Source organism: Panthera onca, chromosome X (assembly GCF_046562875.1).
Source record: "Panthera onca isolate mPanOnc1 chromosome X, mPanOnc1 haplotype 2, whole genome shotgun sequence".
Taxonomy (NCBI): Eukaryota; Metazoa; Chordata; class Mammalia; order Carnivora; family Felidae; genus Panthera; species Panthera onca.
The window spans coordinates 36,162,434-36,185,373 of NC_138357.1; the positions used below are offsets into that span (position 1 = coordinate 36,162,434).

The 22,940-nt window shown below is 37.1% G+C and overlaps 1 pseudogene; it reads left to right on the forward strand.

Annotated features, from left to right (window-relative positions):
- Positions 1–21,899, forward strand: part of LOC145713726 (homeodomain-interacting protein kinase 2-like) — a 53,069-nt pseudogene extending 31,170 nt beyond the window's left edge.
- Positions 21,900–22,940: the final 1,041 nt, after the last annotated feature.

A 22,940-nucleotide genomic window follows, 5' to 3' on the forward strand; every position in this document is an offset into this window, starting at 1 on the left:
GGGTTTTGTTGTTTTATCTTCCGTTGAGCAAAAATTAACCTTTCTGGCTAATTAATGCACTTTCCTCCTTCGGTAGTTGTAGACTAAGGGAATAAAAATTCATTAAGCCTTCAAACCACACGGAAGTATTTATTCTTAGAGATTTTTCTCTTTTTTTGCTGGAAGAGTAAATGTCAGTCAATTTTATTAGTAAAAACTTTTAGAAACAAAAAGACATTGAAAAAGTGTTTCATATAGATGAACAGGTAACTTTGAGTGGACTAACTATGCTTATATGTGGGTAAGTCCCTCTGTTAGAGTTCATTCGTCAAATGAAGTAATTATGTGTATGCCATAAATATGGGATGGGTCCATAGAGTGTCCACTGCAAATTTCATCAATTAGAACCTTCATTATAATCCTACTGTGTAAAAAGGAACAGTTTATAAGCTTAAATAGGGCCCTAAGCCTTCCTGAGATCTGTCAATCAAGTAAGAAAATTGAGTAAGTCCGGGCCCTTGAAAGCAAATATTAGTAAAGGGCAATTTACACATACTTGTAAAAATGCATGCTTTCAGGTCTATTAATTCTTCTTCCATGGGCTAATAACTATGGCAAACTAGAGATGAATCAATTCAAAGAAAACGGAACTACGGTTGACAATAGAAGTAAAAACAAGATGCTGAACTGAACATTTACTGTTCTCTCCATTCACTGTCACTAGGCCTTGATACATGAAGTCTAACATATAGAATCATACATTTAGAAAGGACACTAAAAATCAGTTTTAAGTTGTTCCCAGTAAGAGGACTGCCTTCATCAGAATTCCTGATTATTTTTTAGACATATAGACTCACTGGTAATACCCCACATCCACTGAATCATACTTTTGGGTGTGGAAGCTTTTGTCTGAATTTTAAGCCAGTATTAAAATTTCGATCCTGATGGGAATACAGGTTAGAAACAACGAAATTAGTTTAACCTCCAACGTAGTATAAAAGTTTCTTAAAAACAAACTTGTTCGGTAAGGGGCCAGGTAGTAAATATCTTTGACATTGTCGGCAAAAGTCTCTCTCACACAGTCTCTCTCATGACTCCTTAGCTCTGCCACTATAATGTGAAATAATACACAGACAAGATAGAAATAAATAAGCATGGTTGTGCCCCAAGAAACAAAAATACATACAAAACCAGACAAAGTCACCAAAAATGGTAGAGGAAGAACCTCTGAGAGTTCTCGTCTTCATAAAAGCAATGAAAAAAAACAAGAGGCAAAAATACACAGACTCAGCTTTCTCAGAATTCTGGAAATTCACCCAAATCTTGCAACACTCTGAAGAATGTTTACTCAAGAATGAAAAACAAACACACAGCTAAGTCTCGGTAAAAAAAAAAAGAAAAAAAAAAGAGTAACTTTTGTGGATTTTCACTTGCCTTATTACCATCTTTTCACCCCTCCAGTTCCACATTCACTTTGAAAGCCATCAGCCCTGAATCTTGGCGAAAAGGAACAGCCATGCAACCACGAGAGGCAGCAGAATGGGACTGGAGCCCCTTCAAAGCCTCATTCCCAGAGAAATGTCATTATTCCACCTATCCGGTAGTTTCCTGAAAGACCCCACTTGCAAAGCTGTTTTTATTTGATCATACATGGAACTTGCCCAGCATGAAAAGACTTTTCCCTGGGGGCATATGTCAAACACACACACACACACACACACACACACACACACACACACAAAGGACAGGAAAGAAAACTATTCGAGTAAAATGATTAACTTGTAGTTGCCTGAGCCAGCCCATTCAAAGAGCTTTTTAAAAAATCTAGAAATTAAGATATCCAAGGAAGGTTTGAAAAGTTCAGAGGCATTCCTGGCCTGGGAATGTAGATACTTGTGTGTACAGCTTGTGTGAATGTCCAAGAAAGACAGGAGAAGGCCTTCAGCTCTCATCTCTGGCTAACCTTGAGACTTTGCACAAGCAGGAGGTAAAATATGAATTTTAGAGGAATACAATCAACTGGACTTTTCAGTTACCTGGCTGATTGTTAAACGGCGGCCCGACCAAGCACAAAGAGCTCTACGGAAAAGATTAAAGTAATTGAGCAGAAACTTCAGCAGCTACAAACAACAAAGACTTCATAGAATTAGCTTAAAAAGTAACTGAACCACAAATAAAATAAACAAGCCACAAACATCAATAGCAACACACCCTGGATAGGAAAGATAATCTGATTACCACAGTTTCTGTATCATTTGAAAAATTTGATTTTCAGCAACAAATTATGAGATGAGCAAAGAAACAAGAAAGTATGGTCCATATACAGGAAAGAAGGCAATTAATAGAAATGCACCTTGGGAATACCCAGATGTCGTACAAAGACTCGAAAACAGCTATTTTAAGTATGTCCAAAGAACTAAAGGGAACCAGGTTTTAAAAACTAATAATAAATATGAGAATGATACCTCAAACTAAGAATATCAATTAAAAGAAATTATTAAAAAATAAAACTTCTTCACTTGTGAAAAATTCACTAGAGGGGTTCAACAAAAGATTTGAGCAAACCCAAACAGAAAAAAGCAAACTTGAAGGAGGTCAATTGAAATTATCCAATCAAAGAAATAGAAGGAATGAAGCAAAATCAACAGAAGCTTAGAGATCTGTGGGACACCATTAAGGGCAGAAACATAATGGGATTCTCAGGAAAAAAAAAAAGAGAGAAAGAAAAAATGATCAGAAAGACCACTTGAATAAATAGTGGCCCAAATCTTCGTAAATTTGATGAAAGCTGTTAGTAAACGCATCCAATAAACCCAACAAAGAAATAGGATAAACTCGAAGAGATCTACAGATACATCATAGTAAAATGGTCAAACGCCAGGGATAAAGGGGGAATCTTTAATGAAGCAGTGGAAAAGAGAGTCATTATTTACAAGGAATCCTCAGTAAAATTAACTGCTGTTTTGTCACCAGAAACCATGGAATAGAGGAATGGGGTGATATACTTAAGATGATAAAAAAAAAAAGAGATTTTAAACTATGAATAAAATAAATAAAGGAGAACTTAAAACTGTCCCAGAAAAAAAAAATTATTAACAGCCAACTGTAAAAAAATACTAAAGGTAGTTCTTCAGGCTAAAAGCAAATGAACTCAGACAGTAATTCAAATCAGGCTGAAATGAAAGGATATTAGTAACTTGAATCGATATGAATAAATGAGGAGTATTGGTAAAGGTAACTACTAAGAGACAATATAAATACATTTTTACTTATAACACTTTTCTTATTTTATCAGATGTATACAAAGACAACTCAGGGCACCTGGGTGGCTCAGTTGGTTGAGCGTTCGCCTTCGGCTCAGGTCATGATCCCACGGTTTGAGGGTTCGAGCTCCGCGTTGGGCTCTGTGCTGACAGCTCAGAGCCTGGAGCCTGTTTCAGATTCTGTGTCTCCCCCTCGCCTTGCCCCTCCCCCACTCACGCTCTATCTCTCTTTCAAAAATAAATAAACATTAAAAAAAATTTTTAAAGACACCTCAATAAAGCAATACTTACAAATGTATGTTGATGGGCATAGAGTGTATAAAGAATTAATTTCTGTGAGAGTAACACACAGAAGGGAAAGAAAGGAAATGGGAATGAAGATATATAGGGGAAACATTTGTGTATATTACTGAATTTAAATTGGTGTTAATCTGACACAGATTATCATGAGTTAAGATGTTTATTGTAATATTCAGAGTAACTACAAAAATAAATTTTAAAAATATACTAAAAGCAGTAAGGGAATTAAAATAATGTGTTAGAAAGTATTATTTAAAAGAACAGGAGGGGCGCCTGGGTGGCTCGGTTGGTTGGGCTTCCGACTTCGGCTCAGGTCATGATCTCACGGTTTGTGAGTTCGAGCCTCGCGTCCGGCTCTGTGCTCACAGCTCAGAGCCTGGAGCCTGGAGCCTGCTTCGGATTCTGCATCTCCCTCTCTCTCTGCCCCTCCCCCACTCACGCTCTGTCTCTCTTCTGTCTCAATAATAATAAATAAAAACAAATTAAGAAAAATTTAAAAGAACAGGAGATGGTAATGGAAGAAGAGAAAAGCAAAAAGATGTAAGACAGAGAACAAAGAATGAAAGATGCAACTGTTATTTATGAGTAATTACATTCACTGTAAATAAATTAAACATTTCAAACAAAGGCAAAGGTTGGCAGAGCAAAGTGAAAAAACAATGTGCTCTATGCCTTCTATAAAAAACACACTTTAGACTCAAAGACATAAATGGGTTGGAAGGAAGAGAAAATTATTTACCACGGAGACAGCCAAATGAGACCTGGAAAGGCCTATGCTAATATGAAACAAAATAGACTTTAAAAAAAATTAAGTTTCTCAGGATCCACATAAGAGTGAAAACATATGGTATGGGGGAGGGGAAGGAAAAAAAAAGGTTAGAGAGGGAGGGAGCCAAACCATAAGAGACTCTTAAAAACTGAGAACAAACTGAGGGTTGATGGGGGTGGGAGGGAGGGGAGGGTGGGTGATGGGCATTGAGGAGGGCACCTGTTGGGAGGAGCACTGGGTGTTGTAGGGAAACCAAACTGACAATACATTTCATATTCAAAAAAATAATAAAAATAATGAATAAATAAAACAAAAATTAATACAGAGAAAATGAAACACATTTTATAATGATAAAAGGGTCAGCTCATCGAGAAGTTATAAATAATTATAAACATATATGACCTAAATGCAGAGCCCTAATAAGTATAAACATATATGACCTAAACACAGAGCCCCATAATGCATAAGATTAAAAACTGACAGATTTCAATTTGACAGTTTCAAGGGAGGGGAGATAGACAATTCACCATAATAGCTGGACATTTCAATACCAGCACTTATAATAATGGATAGAACTAGTAACAACTAGACAGAAGAGCAATGAGAAAATAAAGGTTTGAACAACACTCTAAAGCAACTAGGCCTAATAGACATCTATTGAATACTCTAACTAAAAACAGCAAAACATATGTTTTTCTCAAGTACACATGGAACAGTCTCAAGAACAGACCATATATGAGACCATGAAATATTTTTCAAGAAATTTAAAATGACTGAATGCATACAAATCATTCTTGGATCAAAATGGAGTTACATTAGAAATCAAAAGGAGGGGCGCCTGGGTGGCTCAGTCGGTTAAGCATCCGACTTCGGCTCAGGTCATGATCTCGCGGTCCGTGAGTTCGTGCCCCGCATCAGGGTCTGTGCTAACAGCTCAGAGCCTGGAGCCTGTTTCAGATTCTGTGTCTCCCTCTCTCTCTGACCCTCCCCCATTCATGCTGTCTCTCCCTGTATCAAAAATAAATGTTTAAAAAAAAAAAAAAGAAATCAAAAGGAAATTTGATACATTCGTAAATATGTAGAAATTAAGCAATATACTCCCATATAACCACCGAGTCAAACTAAAATCACAAGGGATGTTAGAAACATTTTGTGATAAGTGAAAACAAACATTCCACATGAAATGTAGGGACTATAGTGACAGCAGTCCTTAGAGGAAAATTTAGAGCTGAAAACACCTTCATTAAAATAGAAGGAGGAGGAGAAAAAGAGAAGATCTCAAAAATAACCTACCGTCTTACCTCAGGACACCAGAAAGTAAAGAGGTAACTAAAGACAGAGGAAGCAGGGAAAATACATAATAAATATTAGAGTGGAAATAAATGAGCTAAAGAAGGAAAAACAGTAGAGAAAACTAACTGAAAACATGGTCCTTTGAAAAGATTAACGGGTTTAGCAAACCTACAGCTAAGACTGACCAATACAAAAAGAGGAAGGCAATGCTTCTAGAATCAAGTAGAACCAAGAATGAAAGTAGGGGTTTTACTACCAACCACATAGTGGGGAAAAAAAGTTATAAGGGAATACTATCAATGATGATATGCCAACAAATTACACAGCTTAGATGAAATGGACAAATCCCTAGAAATGCAAAACTACTGAAACTACATCAAGAAGAATCTAAATAGATCTATATCAAGTAAAGAGCTGAAATCAATTATCAAAAAATCTCCTACCCCCTCAAAGAAGCTTAGAAACAGATGGCTTCCCTGGCTAATTCTACCAAACATTTAAAAAGAATTAACACCAACCCTTTCCAAACTCTTCCCAAAAAACAGAAGAATATTTACTAGCTCATTCTATGAAGGCCAACATTACCCTGATACCAACACCAGATAAAGGTATCACAAGAAAATTATAAACCAGTTTCCTTCTGAATTTACACGTAAAATCATCAAGATGATACTAGCAAACTGAATCTAGCAGTGGAATTATACGTCATTAAAAGGATAATACATCGTGAACAAATGGGATTTATTTTAGGAAAGCAATGCTGATTTAACATATGAAAATCATAATATGCCGTATTAATAGAAAAAGGAAAAAATAGCCAATCAAATCAATAGCTGCAGAAAAAAGAACTTGAAAATTCTAACACTCTGTCATGACAAAACCAATGAATAAATTAGAAACAGAAAAGGACTGCTTCAAACTGAAAAGGGCATCTATAAAAATGCATATGTAACATCATATTTTTGGCTGAAATAGAACACTTAACCTTATGATTATAAACCAGACAAGGATGTCTGCTCATGACATTTCAGTCTACATTATACTTGAGGTTCCATCCAGAGCAATTAGGTGAGAAAAGAAACAAAAAAACATCAAGGGGTGCCTGGGTGGCTCAGTAGGTGAAGTGTCTGACTTGGGCTCAGGTCATGATCTCGCGGTTCGTGAGTTCAAGCCCCACGTCAGGCTCTGTGCTGACAACTCAGAGCCTGGAACCTGCTTCAGATTCTGTATCTCCCCCTCTCTCTGCCCCTCCCATGCTCATGCTCTGTCGCTCTCTGTCTCTCAATAATAAATACACATTAAAAAATTATTTAAAAAAAGAAAAGAAATTTTAAAAATCGACTGGAAAGGAAGAAGTCAAAGTATATCTATTATAGATGACATGATCTGGTAGACGGAAAATCCCCAAAATTCTCAAAACCGTATTAGAGCTTACAAATGACTTCAGTAAGATTGCAGAATTTAAGATCAATATAACCAAATTGATTGTATTTCTATATGCTAGGAATTAACTATCAGAAAACTAATTTAAAAATCAATTTACAATAGTATGAAAAAGAGTAAAACACTTAGAATAAATCTGAACAAAAAATGCAAAACTTGTACACTGAAAACAAAAAAGAATCAATGAAAGAATTTTTTTTAAAAAACCTAAATAAATGTCAAGACATCCTGTGTTTGTAGATTGGAATACTTAATATTGTTAAACTGGCAAGAATCCTCAAAAGTGGTAAGTAGATTGAATGCTATTCTTATAAAAATCACAGCTGTCCTTTGCAAAAGTTGAAATACTGATTCTAAAAAAGTCATATGAAATGTAAGACCCTCAGAATAGCAAAAGCAATCTTGAGAAAGTAGAACAAAATTGAAAGCCTCACACTTCCTGATTTTAAAACCTACTACAAAGTTACAGTAATTAAGAGTGTTTTACTGGCATAATGATAGACATATGGAACACCGGGAGATCTAGAAATGAACATTTACGGCCACCTGATTTTTGGCAATGGTATTAAGACTATTCATTAGGGAAAAAATGATCTTTTTAACAAAGGCGCTGGGACAACTGGATATCTGCATACAAACAAAGGAAGTTAGACTCCTACCTCACACCATATACCAAATTAACTCAAATTTGTTTAAAGACTTAAATGTAAGAGCTAAATCTGTAAACTTCTTAGAAGAAAAAGAGGTATAAATCTTTGTGATCTTGGGTTGGGCAATAATTTATTAGACATGACAGCTAAAGCATGTGTAAACCCTCCCCACCAAAAACGATAAATCTGGCTTCATTAAAATTCAAAACTTTTGTGCATCAAATGACACTATCATGAACATGAAAAGGCAACTTATAGAAGAAAACTTTTGCAAACCATTTATCTGGTACCATTCGAAATCTTATATATCTGATAATCTTTTAATTTTTTTAAGAGCTCCCATAAAGTTTTTTCAGCCAATACGTAGGGTCTTTTAAAATTTTTCTTTCTGTGGGGCAATAAGTGCTTAGAGCTTTCTTGCTCTACCACCTTTCTAAAGCCCCAAATTCCAAGATTTTTAAAAGCTATTATGCCTCCCTTCTGTTTTCTAAGGTATCGCTGCTTTTATCAATTATACTCTTTTTTTAAGTTTATTTATAGTTGAAAGAAAGAGAGAGAGAGAGAGCAAGTGCATGTGCCCATGAGCAAGGGGAGGGCCAGAGAGAGAGGGAGATTCAGAACCACAAGCAGGCTCCAGGCTGAGCTGTCAGCACAGAACCCAATGCGGGACTCGAACTCACCAACCGCAAGACACCTGAGCCAAAATCAAGTGTCAGAAGCTGAATCAACTGAGCCACCCGGGCGCCCCTCATCAATTACAATCTTAATGCCTGGCAACACCTATATATTTCCCTGTGATTCCTGATATACAAACAATGAAATCTGGCAGTTCCACTGACAAATTTGTTCAGGGCAGATAGAAACTTTCTCACCTTATACACTCATATTTCTTTCTAATTCTTTTAATGACATTTTAAAATGCTCTGTGATGCTGGAAAATTTTGAAAGAACAGAACAAAGCTTTAACAATAAGGTTTTCTCTTTTTTGTTCTCACTCATCAATATAACGATCAACCTCAAACCAGTTAATTTTGGCCATTAACTGCCTAAACACTCTTCTCACAGTCTCTCTTGATACAATCAGAAAACTTTATAAATCTAGCTTCAAAAAAAGCTTCATTTGTAGTTTCACTGATTGCTTTGGGTGTTTTTCCCTTTTCTTCCTTCATATCGTTATTCATGATCATTGGCATAAGTCAATTTTTGAAAACATTTTTCCCTCTCTAATCATTATCTTATATATTAGAGTGCCACATAATGGGATCAGACGTACATTCATGCTTAACTCTTTGGTCTCTTTCTTTTTGAAATACAAAGAAATACAGTGGTATCCAAATATTTCAATTGCATGTGAATCTACAATTATCATAAAAATGAACAATTTAAAGAAAAAGTGAGCTAGAAAAAAATAAGGGTTATGCACTTCCTTGCAGCTAATTAGAAAATAACAGTCACTCCTTTACTCGAACTGGACTATATTTTTTGAAGTCCAGGGTCAATGATAGTTGGCCTCTTGGTGTCATTCAACCCTGTATCTTTAAAAAAAAAAAAAAATTGGGGGGGTGCCCGGGTGGCTCAGTCGGTTAAGCGTCCGACTTCATCTCAGGTCACGATCTCGCGGTCTGTGAGTTCGAGCCCCGTGTCGGGCTCTGGGCTGATGGCTCAGAGCCTGGAGCCTGTTTCAGATTCTGTGTCTCCCTCTCTCTCTGCCCCTCCCCTGTTCATGCTCTGTCTCTCTCTGTCTCAAAAATAAATAAAAAACGTTAAAAAAAATTTAATTTTTTTTTTTTTTTTAGTGTTTACTATTATTGAGAGGGAGAGAAATCTGGGGAGGAGCAGAGAGAAAGGGAGACACAGAATCCGAAGCAGACTCCAGGCTCTGAGCTGTCAGCACAGAGCCTGAAGTGGGGCTCAGACCCATGGACTGTGAAATCACGACCTGAGCTGATGTTGGACCCTTACTTATTTTCTTGATGTCTTTTCATGATGTCTATAAAGACACCAGTCGTATTGAATTAGCACCCACCCTAATGACCTAATCTTTACTTGATTATATCTGCAAAGTCCCTATTTCCAAATAAGATCCCACTTACAGGTACTGGAGGTTAAGACTTCAGCATACCTTTTTGTGTTACAGAGTTTAATTCACAACATACTCCAAAGTTGGAACTCAAAAAATGATTTAATCTAAAATTCCTACCCCCCCCCCCCATTTTTCAATTACTGCGATAAGCATCACTGCACCTGTTCTCTCTAAACTGTATCTTCCAATGGTACAGAGAATTGCTGAAGATGATGAGCCGTTTTAGGGGAACTAAATTCTAATTAACTTTGTGACTGATTAACTTTGTCACTGTTTTTCAGGAAACAGAGAAAGGATTTAAAGATTAATGCAGGTTGTCACAGGTGGCAGCTGACAAGGTCCCAGATGCTCCCAAATCCGTTCACCCCTCGGTGGGATATGCATTGTTTAAAGTAAAAAGAAAAGGTGGGGCGCCTGGGTGGCTCGGTCAGTTAAGCGTCCGACTTCGGCTCAGGTCATGATCTCACGGTCCGTGGGTTCAAGCCCCGCGTCGGGTTCTGTGCTGACAGCTCAGAGCCTGGAACCTGCATCAGATTCTGTGTCTCCCTCTCTCTGTCCCTCCCCTGTTCATGCTCTGTTTCTCTCTGTCTCAAAAATAAATAAACGTTAAAAAAATTTTTTTAAATAAAAAAAATAAAGTAAAAAGAAAAGAAAAAATATTGGAAGGCATGCAATATAACTGATTTCTTAAAACTTTTCTCATTTTTCCAACCATTTGGTAGAAGAACTATGTAATAATAAACAGGAAGACGGCCAGAAGTGATGCAATAAAAGGCCATAAGAAAATCATACTCGGTTAATCAGTTCCTGAACAAAACGAGATCTGTCCCAAATATTAGAGTTAATATTTCCATGAGGCATAACAATATGGTATTATTTTAGAAATAAAATACACTGTCATACACAATGTCATGTACTAAAACTCTCTCTTGGCAATATCGTACATTAAAATTAGAGCAGTTCTCTTAAAATGGGGGAGGGATTTTTCTCCCTAGGCATTGCTTAGAAATGAAAATCTATGCTATAAATCCGGAATTCTTCTAGACTCAAAATCCCAAACTTAATAAAACCGGTGTCTCTAGATATGCAAACTCTTTTTCCTGCTAACACTAAATTATATGTTTATTCAACTATTTGTCCTTCCCCAGGTGGTAAATAAAATTGTAACATAATCAAGGGAGAGACTTTATACAAATCCCTTACTATTTTCCAGTGCATTTAGAATCATCATGGATATATGGTAGGTGCTCAGCAAGGGTCTCCTATAATTAAACGAAGAATTCTGAAAATAATGAATATTAGCTCCTCATTATGATTTGTATAGCCCTGTTATTGACCAAATGTTTACAAGTGTTTTTCTTTTCATTAAAAATAGAAAGTAAATGTGAAACCATTTTAAATTATAAAGTCCTTTAGAAGTATGAGTTATTCATATAATTAATGAGTTGATAAGTGACATTTTTTAAAAATGAAAGCTTTTTCTTCCCTTTGGGTGATTTATTGTTTCCCTTCTGAGTACAGTTTGGTTTTTTTCATTAAATCATTTCTCTGGTTTGTATTTTAAGATGAATTTGAAATGTCTTTTATGTGAAATATATGCATAGATGAGACAGAAAAACTGTCTGTGTTCATATTGCAGGATTTAGAATATATTAACAAAATTAAGCCTCATCATAGCTTGAATGTATTTGCGAATCATCCACATTGTAAAACTCTTCGTAAAATCCGTCCTATGCAAATGTGAGTTAACATATTTGAAGTGAAATAGTTAAAATACTTAAACTTTACCAAAATTTAAATAAGAACCTGTTTATTTTTCAGTGAAATTAGGTATTTGAAAAGTGTCATCATAGGAATTACTTTGAGAGAGCAAAACAGAAATACAGTTGCCAGTTAAATATTCTTTTCACTGGAAAGGAGGTGGACTAGAGGGTTCTGGTTACAGATGGGAAAAGAAAAAGAAATATGGATAGAGCCAGACGTGATATTGGAATAAAGATAGCAGTTGGCTTATCATCTCCCTTGTTCCATTCTTCCTACCATGCTCAAAACTTGCTCTTAGATCACTGCAACTGTCTCCTCACTGACTTCATGCCTCTAAGCCTTGCCCTCTCCAACCATTCTCTAGGAGGCAGAATTATCTTTCTGTCATGTAAATATGATCATGTTATACCCCTGTTTAAATCTTTTTAAAGACTATCCCTTTCCCACAAAGTGAAGGCCAAATTTGTGATCATGGCCTTTAAGAGTCATCATACTGATGCTTTTCTCACCAGCCTTATTTCTCACCATTTTTCCTGCTTTACAACCACCATCACCACCCCACCCTCAAGTTCCAGTCATGCTGAATTGATCAGAATCCTTCAGTGTTATTATTCTCCCTCCAGCTCTGGGCGCTTTTCACATCCTAAGCAGTAATACTCTTTTCAAGGTCTCTCTCAAGGTACAATTTAGCAACCATTTTGTGTGATTCTGTAGGGTGCGTGAGACTTGAAAATTCCTAAGGATTTTTCAAAGCCTGGTTCAAAGGCAAATTATGCTCTGTGAATCCTCCCTTGACTTCCCTAGTCAGAGTTAGTTTCTTTTCCATTGCTCCTTTTATACCATGCACATTTCTCATTTATGGCATTAACGTTGCTTTTCAGTTGTTTGTCTCCCTGTCTCACTCTGTACTATATAAACAGCATCCTAGCAATGTGCCTAACACAAAGTTGATGTTCAACAAACGGTGAAATGAGTAAATATATCAGTAAATCAACCAATAAATAAATAACCACCAGGTATTTAAATTGTGATAGCCCAGCAAGATATCTTAATTGAAGAAAGCACAAACTGTGAAAGCAATTGCAACTGAAAAAAAAAGTATTACTCTTAGCAGTCATAATTTATGAAAAAGTTCCGTTATTCATAGTACAATAGCTAAAAGCAAATTAATGTTTCTGTCTACAGCAAAGATTTCTGGGGATATCTGCAGTTGAATTAATCTACAATAGATAATTATGGCAATTAATTTTGAGAGGAACTTCATATATAGAAGTGATTGCATACTGAAAAATATTAAAATAAATGGCTTTTCCTTAAATGTGTTCTGCAAATATTTATAATTAGTATCAAGATTGCCTTAGTCCATTCAGGCTGTTCTTACAGAAGACCATAGACTAGGTGATTTGCAAACAACAGAAATTTATTTTCCATAGTCCTAGAGACTAAAAAGTCCAAAATCACATCATCAGCAGATAAACTCAAAATGGATTAAGGAACTAAATATGAAACCTGAAACCATAAAACCCCTAAAAGAAGATATAGGCAGTAATCTCTTTGACATCAGCCTTGGCAACATTTTTCTAGATAGGTCTCCCCTCAGGCAAGGAAAACAAAAGCAAAAATAAACACTGGGACTACACCAAAGTAAAAATCTTTCACACAGTAAAAGAAATCATCAACTAAATGAAAAAACAACCTACTAAAGGGAAGAAAATATTTGTAAATCATAGATCTGATAAGAGATTTATATCCAAAATAAAGAACTTACACAACACCAAAACAAAACAAAACAAAACAAAACCCCACAAACAATCCAATTAAAAACCTGGCAGAGGCAAATTGGTGCAGCCACTCTGGAGAACAGTATGGAGTTTCCTCAAAAAAACTCCTAAAATTAGAACTACTCTACAATCCAGCAATTGCACACTATTAGGTATCATTCCAAAGGATATAAAAATACAGATCCAAAGGGGTACATGCACCCCAATGTTTTTAGAAGCATCATCAACAATAGCCAAATACAGAGCCCAAATGTCCATCAACTGATGAATGGACAAAGAAGATGTGGCATACACAGGCAATGGAATATTACTCAGCCATCAAAAAGAATGAAATCTTGCCATTTGCAACGAGGTGGATGGAGCTAGGATGTATTACGCTAAGTGAAATAAGTCCATCAGAGAAAGACAAATACCATACTGTTTCACTCCCATGGAATCTAAAAAACAAAACAGATGAACATATGGGAAGGGGGGTTAAGAGAAGAGAGGTGTGTTAAGAAAGGAAGTTAAAGGTACAAACTTCCAATTATAAAATAAATGAGTCATAGGATATAATGTACAGCATTGTGACTATAGTTAATAATACCATATTGAATATTTGAACGTTTCTAAGAAAGGAGATCCTTGTAAAAAGTTCTCATTAAAGAAAAGAACTTTTTGTAACTATGTACGGAAAAGGATTTTAACTGTACTTACATGGTAATCATTTCACAATGTATCCAAATATCAAATCACGTTGTACAATGTCCTCTTTTTTGTGATGAGGAACGGGTATTGTACAGGAGCGTTGACCAATAGTTGGGCACCGAGATTCCTCCTTGGGCTATTCACAAATCTAGTTTTCTCTCTAGTGACATGGCAAGATGGCACTCCCAGGCTCTTTTGAAGTTAGGTAATGTGTTTTCATTTGGCCAATAAAACGGAGTGGCATTTACAGGGGAAACTTTAAGCGATATTACATGATTCACTACCTTCCCTTTCCAGGGCTCTAGGGATAATAGCAGCTCGTGCCAACGGGAAGCCTCCATCAACCCGAGTCCTTGTTTCACGATGATGAGCAGAGCCAACAGTGACTACCTCCCAACATTCCTTGGACTCTTAGCATGTGAGACAACTTATTGTCCTCAACCTACTTGTAGGGTGGTTTGTTAATGTGGTAGAGTCTGGTCTATCCTTGTACAGACACAGGGTTAGGTCAACCTCTCCCTTGCAGTATGATATGCCTCTAAAACAATGGAGTTTCTGGACATTTAACACTGAGAGTGATAGAGAACTCACTCTCTTTTGAGGTGGTGTTCTCCATCTTTAGGTAGTTAAAATTATTAAGCTATTCTTCGTGGTTTTGAACCCAAACGTGCCTTTTATAATCTCTACTCACAAGCTAATTTACGTACTGGGCTTCACTAATGAAAAGGCACTTGTCTAAGTTTCTTCAGTGATATTCCACAACCTAGAATTTATAACCTGCCTCAGGAAGTGTTCTGTTGAAACTGTTCTCTGAAAAAGTCTAAATCCTAAACAACAGACCACACTGAATGTAAATTAAACAGTGCTCTTGAGCAGAAAATTAAATTTGTTCTATGACATGGGTTTTAAGGGAGCCCTTATAATGTAAACAGTGCTGCAAGTGACTGATAAACCTGTAAACTGAATTGATGCCCTACCTTGGTGATAACCAGCGGGGAGAGTTAGACTAATATGCATGAGCATATCTCATTCACACACTTTGATTCTTTTATCTAAGCAGGACCAGAAAATATTTTCAAGTAATTAATAACACTTTAGTAGAGAAATATCAATATAATCTACCTTTAAAACGCTCTCCTTGTTATGAAGAGCGCCAGTTGTACGAAAGGGTTGAATCACTATATCGTACACCTGAAACTAATATTACTCTGATGTTCACTAACTGGAATTTAGGCAAACACTTCAAACCAATGCTTTTTTAGTTTTGATAGGAACAGTGCTCTCCTCACTGTAATCCTAGGGTTTCAAACTAAGGTTTGATGGTTAAGAGTTCTTCATTATAACAGTCTATTTTACAACTGGTGCAGATAAGTGAGTAACAATCTACCCAATATGATTTATAGGGCACCAGAAAATTGCTATTGCCCCAAACACCTTTACTGAGGGTCATCCACATGTTGAGGCTTATCATGGTGTTTATAAAATATTTTGAGCTCTTAAAAAAGCAATACAACTTATATAAATGCACAACAGAATAATAGGAGAGAAATAGGATCTGCAAAAATGAAGAAATGCAAAAGAGTGACAACTGTGTGAAAAGATACTCAACTCCCTAGAAATCAAATAACAAGACGAAAGTAAGAAGATCCTATTTTTCATCAATGATATTGGCAATTTTGTTTTCACTAGCAACATGTGTTACTGATAAGAGTTTGGGAAATGCACCCTCATCACTTTTGATAGTAATGTAGGGTGGCATAGTTTTTATCTCTCTCTCTCTCTCTCTCTCTGGTGATTAATAAAAAGGAAAACACTTCATAACAAATAGGTAATTATAACAAACATGACCCAACAAGGATGAAGAAACTAATGTCTCAGTTGCCTCAGGGGTGAATATCTTCATCACTACCACCCCCAGACAAGAAAATTAGAGTTGCTGAAGGGTTGGTGGTGGGTGAGAGAAATTTAGAATGTGTAGCAAAGGACGAGGGTGAGTGTTAATTACATCCTTAGAATCCATGACAACAAGTGAGACTTGTAGCTTCTTCCACTACCCCTCCTGTATGAAAACCTTTTTAGAGATTGCGACTGGCCATCAACTTCGAGACTAATTGACATTAATAAAGGGCATAATAGGGGGCGCCTGGGTGGCTCAGTCGGTTAAGCGGCCGACTTCGGCTCAGGTCACGATCTCACGGTCCTTGAGTTCAAGCCCCCCGTCGGGCTCTGTGCTGACAGCTCAGAGCCTGGAGCCTGCTTCGGATTCTGTGTCTCCCTCTCTCTGACCCTCCCCACTCATGCTCTGTCTCTCTCTGTCTCAAAAATAAATAAACGTTAAAATTTTTTTTTAAAATAAAGGGCATAATAGTATCAGGCACTGCTTGTGTATCACCTCACTTAAGTCTCAACATCAATTCTGAGCCTAGCCACACCTCTGGCAAACAGTTTTGTACAGGCTTCATCCTACTGCCTTAAGAGGGTCCCACATTTCTCTCATTTATGTCCCTAGGATTTGTCTGATGCTATAGCGTGGGTCACCTACGGGAGAACCCTCAACACTTGTATATACGCTACCAAGAAATGTGGGAGAATTAACACCCCATGGGACAACTGTTAACCAAAAGAAGATGGGAGTCCATGGATAGGTGCTTTTGCCCTTTACCTTCAAGCAGAAGCTTTAGAAATGCATCTGGTACGGACTTCTCAGAAGTTTCCGTGGAACTAAGCACCAGGCGACCAAGAATTGTTTTTCCTTTGTCCTAGGTTTCACTCTCCATGGACCCTCAATCCCACAACCTCAGTTCACTTTCCATGAAAACATTCTCATGTAAGCCCCTGTTCTAACTTTGTGTGAAAGAAACCCAGGCTAAGACAATATGAATAGCTTTACACAGAGAAATTTAATTTCAAGAGATTTATGCTGAGGAAATAGTCACAAGAAAGAAAAATGCTTCTAATAGATCAGGTGTAACGTTTTGTGGAACAAAACACTTAAAGTGCAAATGTTCAGTAATAAGGGGCTGGCTAATCACAATTTCAAATTTCTAAGGGGACAACAGTTTCATTGGAAGATAACCCAGGCTTCTGCCCACGTCCCCTTAGGCAGGTCGGCAAGATGCCTAAACCTGGCTCAGAGTCCCAGAATAAAAATTACAAAACAGGAGATGACTGGGTTTTGACTTCTGCGGAAGTTTCATTTATGTACAGGATTTCTTCCAGATTAATTTTTGGGTTTTTAAAGTCTCTTTGGGAAACTATAATAATGTGCTAGAGGTTGATTGTATTTAAAACCCAGCCCTCTTCTATTCTATTGTAAAATCCCTTATGAAGAATTAGGTAAGATAGTATAACTTTACTTTTTATTTGTTGGCCTAAAGAATAGGAATTAACCATTCAGCTCCAGGAACAGGGAGGCCTCAGAGGTCCTGTCCTGACCAATGTCTGAAACCTCAGAGGACAAACAACTAGAATGTCTATCGTAGTAGTTCAAGAAGGATCAAGAGGGGCGCCTGGGTGGCTTGGTCGGTTGAGCGTCCGACTTCAGCTCAGGTCATGATCTCACGGTCCGTGGGTTCGAGCCCCGCGTCGGGCTCTGTGCTGACAGCTCAGAGCCTGGAGCCTGTTTCAGATTCTGTGTCTCCCTCTCTCTCTGACCCTCCCCCGTTCATGCTCTGTCTCTCTCTGTCTCAAAAATAAATAAATGTTAAAAAAAAATTTTTTTAAAAAAAAAAAGAAGGATCAAGAGAAGCTGTGGTAAATTATAAGCAAAAGGCCTGCCAGAAATAGGATTTCTATATTTCATCTCCATTTTCCAGAGGGAAACAACCACATCATGGGCTTGCCCATCAAGCTTAATGGTTTAACCAAGAAAGGAAAGTAGGAGAATCAGGGAGAAACCTCTTATCCTTTTGGTCGCTTTCCTGTCCACTTTTGTCCGTACATCCTTCCAACACAACTCCCAAAGCCAAAGAGCGTGAAATAATTATCTGATTAGGGAACCGAATAGGTTGCAATTACTGACGAGCAGTGATTTTGTCATAAATGGTCATGAATTTCTGTATCCTTCTTCCTCATTTTGTCTGTAGCATCAATAGAAAGATACATAGCATATTCTCTCTCATGGGCTTTCTGGAATTTAGGCCTTCATGGTACTTTGAGTTTAGTCAAAGGCTGGTTGTAAAACAAGGATTTGAAATGAGGCAGATGTATGGTCTTTTCTACACTTCTAAGTTACATGTTTTAATTTAGTCTTATGACAGAGCCTTGCATTTCGGTTTGTAAAGGCCTGGATAATAACAAACAGTGGCAGTTCAGATCTAATTCAGCATTTTCACACATGCGTATGGCTTTCTAGTAAATCTCCAGGGATGAGATGGACCAAAGGCAGGATTTAGGTAGCCCTAAATTATCTGGATACACTACCATTTAATACCACCGCAACATTAATTCCAGATATCAAATACTACCCTTTGCTATCCAAAAATTAACTTTTCAGGACCTACTTTGAATTATCTGTGATTTTCATATGGTCTTAACTTTTCAGTTAAGTTAAATAATTGCAAAAACCACAAGTTCCAGAATGCTGTTGATGGGCAGTTACAAGGTGTGGAGGTGGAGACAGTCTCACATATGTGAGACAGTTTTGACCTTGCTAGATGGGACAATAGATTCATTTATACAGTGCAGTTCAAGGTATGTGCCCGATCTATATATTCTCATAGAATGTTCTATTTTCCTATCATATAACTTCTCACATTGGATTTGTCATTGCCCGTCATTCCTGTTAATCTGTACGTTCCCCAAGGTGAAGAACTATGTTTAAGTTATTTTGCATTCTCAGTAACTACCAGACTTCCTAGAAAAAAAAATTATGCACTTAATCAATAAATGAATTAATTGACATATACTTTGCATCACGAGAAAATAAAGTTAGTCAGTGTCTTCGTCCTCTCAGGCTGCTGTAACAAAACACCATAAACTGGGTGACTTAAAACAGCAGACATTTATTTCTCATAATTCTGCAAGGTGGGAAGTCCCAAATCAAGGTGCTAGCTGATTCAGTTCTTGCTGGGGACCCTTTTCCTGACGTACGGATGGTCATCTCACACAGTGGCCGCAGTGGGGAAAGAGAGAGAGAGAGCAAGCAAGAGAAAGGGTATGCAAACAAAAGCAATCTCTGATCTCTCATAAGGGTATTAACCCCATCAGAAGGACCCCTCTCTCATGACCCCATTTAAACCTAATTACCTCCCAAAGAACCCACCTTCTAATACCATCACACTGAGGGTTAGAGCTTTGACAAATGAATTTTGAGGGGACACAAGCATTCAGTCTATAATAGCCAGATACATAAAGGCTCTCAGAGTACTTAAATTGATCCTGGAATAACATACTTATTTTTAAAAAGCACTGTGAATCTGAGAGGAGATGAGATTTAGATTGGTAAGAAGACTCACAAAATAAAATAACGCGATCATAAAAATAATCACTCTTCGGCAGTCTCTAAATTCTGGGGGAAATGGGAAGGGGATGACTCTCTACGATATTTTTTTTTGCCAGAATTTTTTTTTTAATTTTTTTTTTCAACGTTTTTTATTTATTTTTGGGACAGAGAGAGACAGAGCATGAACGGGGGAGGGGCAGAGAGAGAGGGAGACACAGAATCAGAAACAGGCTCCAGGCTCCGAGCCATCAGCCCAGAGCCTGACGCGGGGCTTGAACTCACGGACCGCGAGATCGTGACCTGGCTGAAGTCAGACGCTTAACCGACTGCGCCACCCAGGCGCCCCCAGAATTTTTAAACCTTATTTTCCACACGCAATCAGTCTTATATGCTATGTTTAATTTGCTGTTCATTCATTCATGCATTCATTCGTTCATTCATTCAGAGTTTGGGAAGTTAGCATAATAGTTCAATATAAAGGAATTTTATGTAACTTTATTTTAGTCTTAGGTGTATTTTAAAAGAGTAAACCATTTTCCTCATTGTACAGGGGTTGACAGATGCTTAAGACATCAGGATAATATAATGATGGAAATTAAAGTATTAATTTTGTTTTTTAAAAACCTCACTGTAATATAGATAATAATAAGCTACCCTGCTACTTCAGGGCAAATTACTCCTCACAGTCTTTAGTCATCTAAATTAAGCAACAGAAATATAGCCCCTTGCTGAGACAGCATGGAGATCATCTCAGGGGGCACCTCTGAAAGTATTAAGTGCTCATTTACAGCACAGTGAGAAAACTCCCTCTAAGGGATTCCTGAGAGTAAGCTGAGTGCCTTTATTTGACCCAAATATATCTTCACTTGTCTATATGGTTAATTGGATGATTCAGTTCATTTGCTCTTCTATTTAGGTGACAATTACCATATATACATTATATGGATTACCCTGTTTCAACAAAATGGCATTTCACCGTAAGGCAACACTGAACACAATTTATATTCCTTAATGACTGAGAAGGCACCTCATGATCTAGTTACAGGATCCCAGGTACATCACAGTAAATCTCAAACCTCAGAGTGACATATAAAGAATTGACTGAACACAGAACAATAATCTGTGGTTTCAGAAAAAAATCATCAATTTCTTTGTTTATATTTTACTTTGTTATACCATCCACAAATGGCACATAAAATAATTTGATTGATACTTTGAAGATGGCAATGCCAGCGTGTCATCCATTTCAATCATTATCTCTTTTTTAAACCATAGAAACTGCCATCATTTAAATCCTGACTATCTTTAAGGAGAAAATTGCATTCTGGGACATTCTTTCTCCTACTTACCCTCAGTTTCAAAGCACTCCAGTTAAAATACAGAAAATAGGAAATTTCCTGTGTAGTAGAGTGATGTCATCATAAATCTGATCACTTGTCCCAAATACAATCTAGTGTGTTTAAGTTTTAACTCATAACTACACGGTTTTATTTAAAGTGGCATCACGTAGAAAATTAGAATAAAAACATGTAGATAATAAACCTACCAAGTGAATTCTTTTCTTTAGCAATTTGTTATATAGCTAACCCTGAACAATTTCTAGAGGAATTGGCCATTTGGGGAGTAATAAATCTTTATAAATGGGGAAGCAGAAACCTGTGATGCATTCACCTCTTCAAGTTGAATTTAATAATTAGATAACTGTCTAGTGGTGATTCCTGACCCTCCTTTGTTCATAAAAAAAAAATAAATTATTTCCTATAACTGCTGTAAGCCATCAGCATGAAAAGTACAAAGCCAAAGCAGCAATGAACTTCCTATTTCTTTGGTCTCTCATCAACCCAATTCTCCCCATTAGTAAGCCAGCGCCCAATATCCAATATGGCTTTTCTTCTCTTCCCCCAAAAGATCCAACGATTGTGCTGATCAGTGGTTGCCTCTTGATCAAGCCACTGTGTGGAAATGAATTATCATAAATATATATATATATACATAAATATATATATCTGCATATATATTTATAGTAGTATATTTATATTTATTTATATATAGTATATTTATATTTATATTTATAGTATATATTTATAGTATATATAATATACTATATTATAGTATATAGCATATTTATATACATATATATAGTATTCCAAAGAATTTAAAGCGAGACCTGGTTAGAAGTTTGTTTGAAAACAATGATGTCTTTTCACCATGTGCTGTGCCCATGGGCCAGCTACACAGCTGCTGCCAGGCCCAGCACAGGGCTATTGGCTGAGAGTGCAAATTTTGTCAACACCGTCTGCCACTCCCAAGTCCCTTGGTGGGCACAGCCCTTAGACCTGGCCTGCTTGTGTCCCACTGATAGCACAAAGAGCACGCACAGCCCTCAAGAAGCAGAGAGCGTCAGTAAAACAACGGCGCTAAAAGGAAAAGTAACTCAGACATAAGAGCAGGGCAGAGACAACACACATAGGAGACTCTCCTGAAGTGTCAGGTTCTGGTCACAGGGGACACTGCACACCGTAGGGCACTCCAGGACCTCTTCGTCATAAAGTCACTACTGGTGAGAGCAGAAGACATCCCTCACTCTCTTAACACAGAGAAACAGACACACAGAGGTAGAAGAAATGAGGAGACAAAGATATTTATCCCAAATGAAAGAACAGGACAAGGCCATGGCCAGAAATCGAAGCAAGACATATATAAGGAACATGCCTGATAGAGAATTTAAAGCAATAATCATGACAATACTCACTAGATTTGAAAAAGAGTGAAAGAAGTGAGTGACCCCTTAACACAGAGATAAAGAAAAACAGAGTAGAGATAGAGGGCTCAAAAAATGAATTGAGAAACACACTTGATGGAAGGAGCAGAGGAAGGAATTAGTGATGTAGAGTAGAGAGTAATGGAAAGTAATCAAGCTGACCAAAAGAGAGAAAAAAGAATTATGCAAAATGAGAACATACTTAGGGAACTCAGTGACTCCATCAAATGTAATAACATTCATATTATAGGAGTCCCAGAAGGAGAAGAGAGAGAAAAGTTACCAGAAAATTTATTGATAGAAATAATAGTTGAACACTTTCATAACCTGGACAAGAAAACAGATATCCAGATCCCAGAGGCACAGAGAGATCCCATCAAAATCAACAAAAGCAGACCCACACCAAGACATATTGTAATTAAATTCACAAAATACAGTGGTAAAGACAAAATTCTAATGCAGAAAGACAAAAGAATATAGTAATATACAAGGGACAACCCATAAAGCTAGCAGATTTTTCAACAGAAATATTGCAAGCCAGAAGAGAGTGGCATGATATATTCAAAGTGCTGAATGGGAAAAATCTGCAGCCAAGAATCGTCTATCCAGCAAGGTTATCATTCAGAATAAAAGGAGAGATAAAGAGTGTCCCAGACAAACAAAAACATAAAGGACTTTGTGACCACTAAAGCAGCCCTGAAAGTAATATTAAAGGGGACTCTTT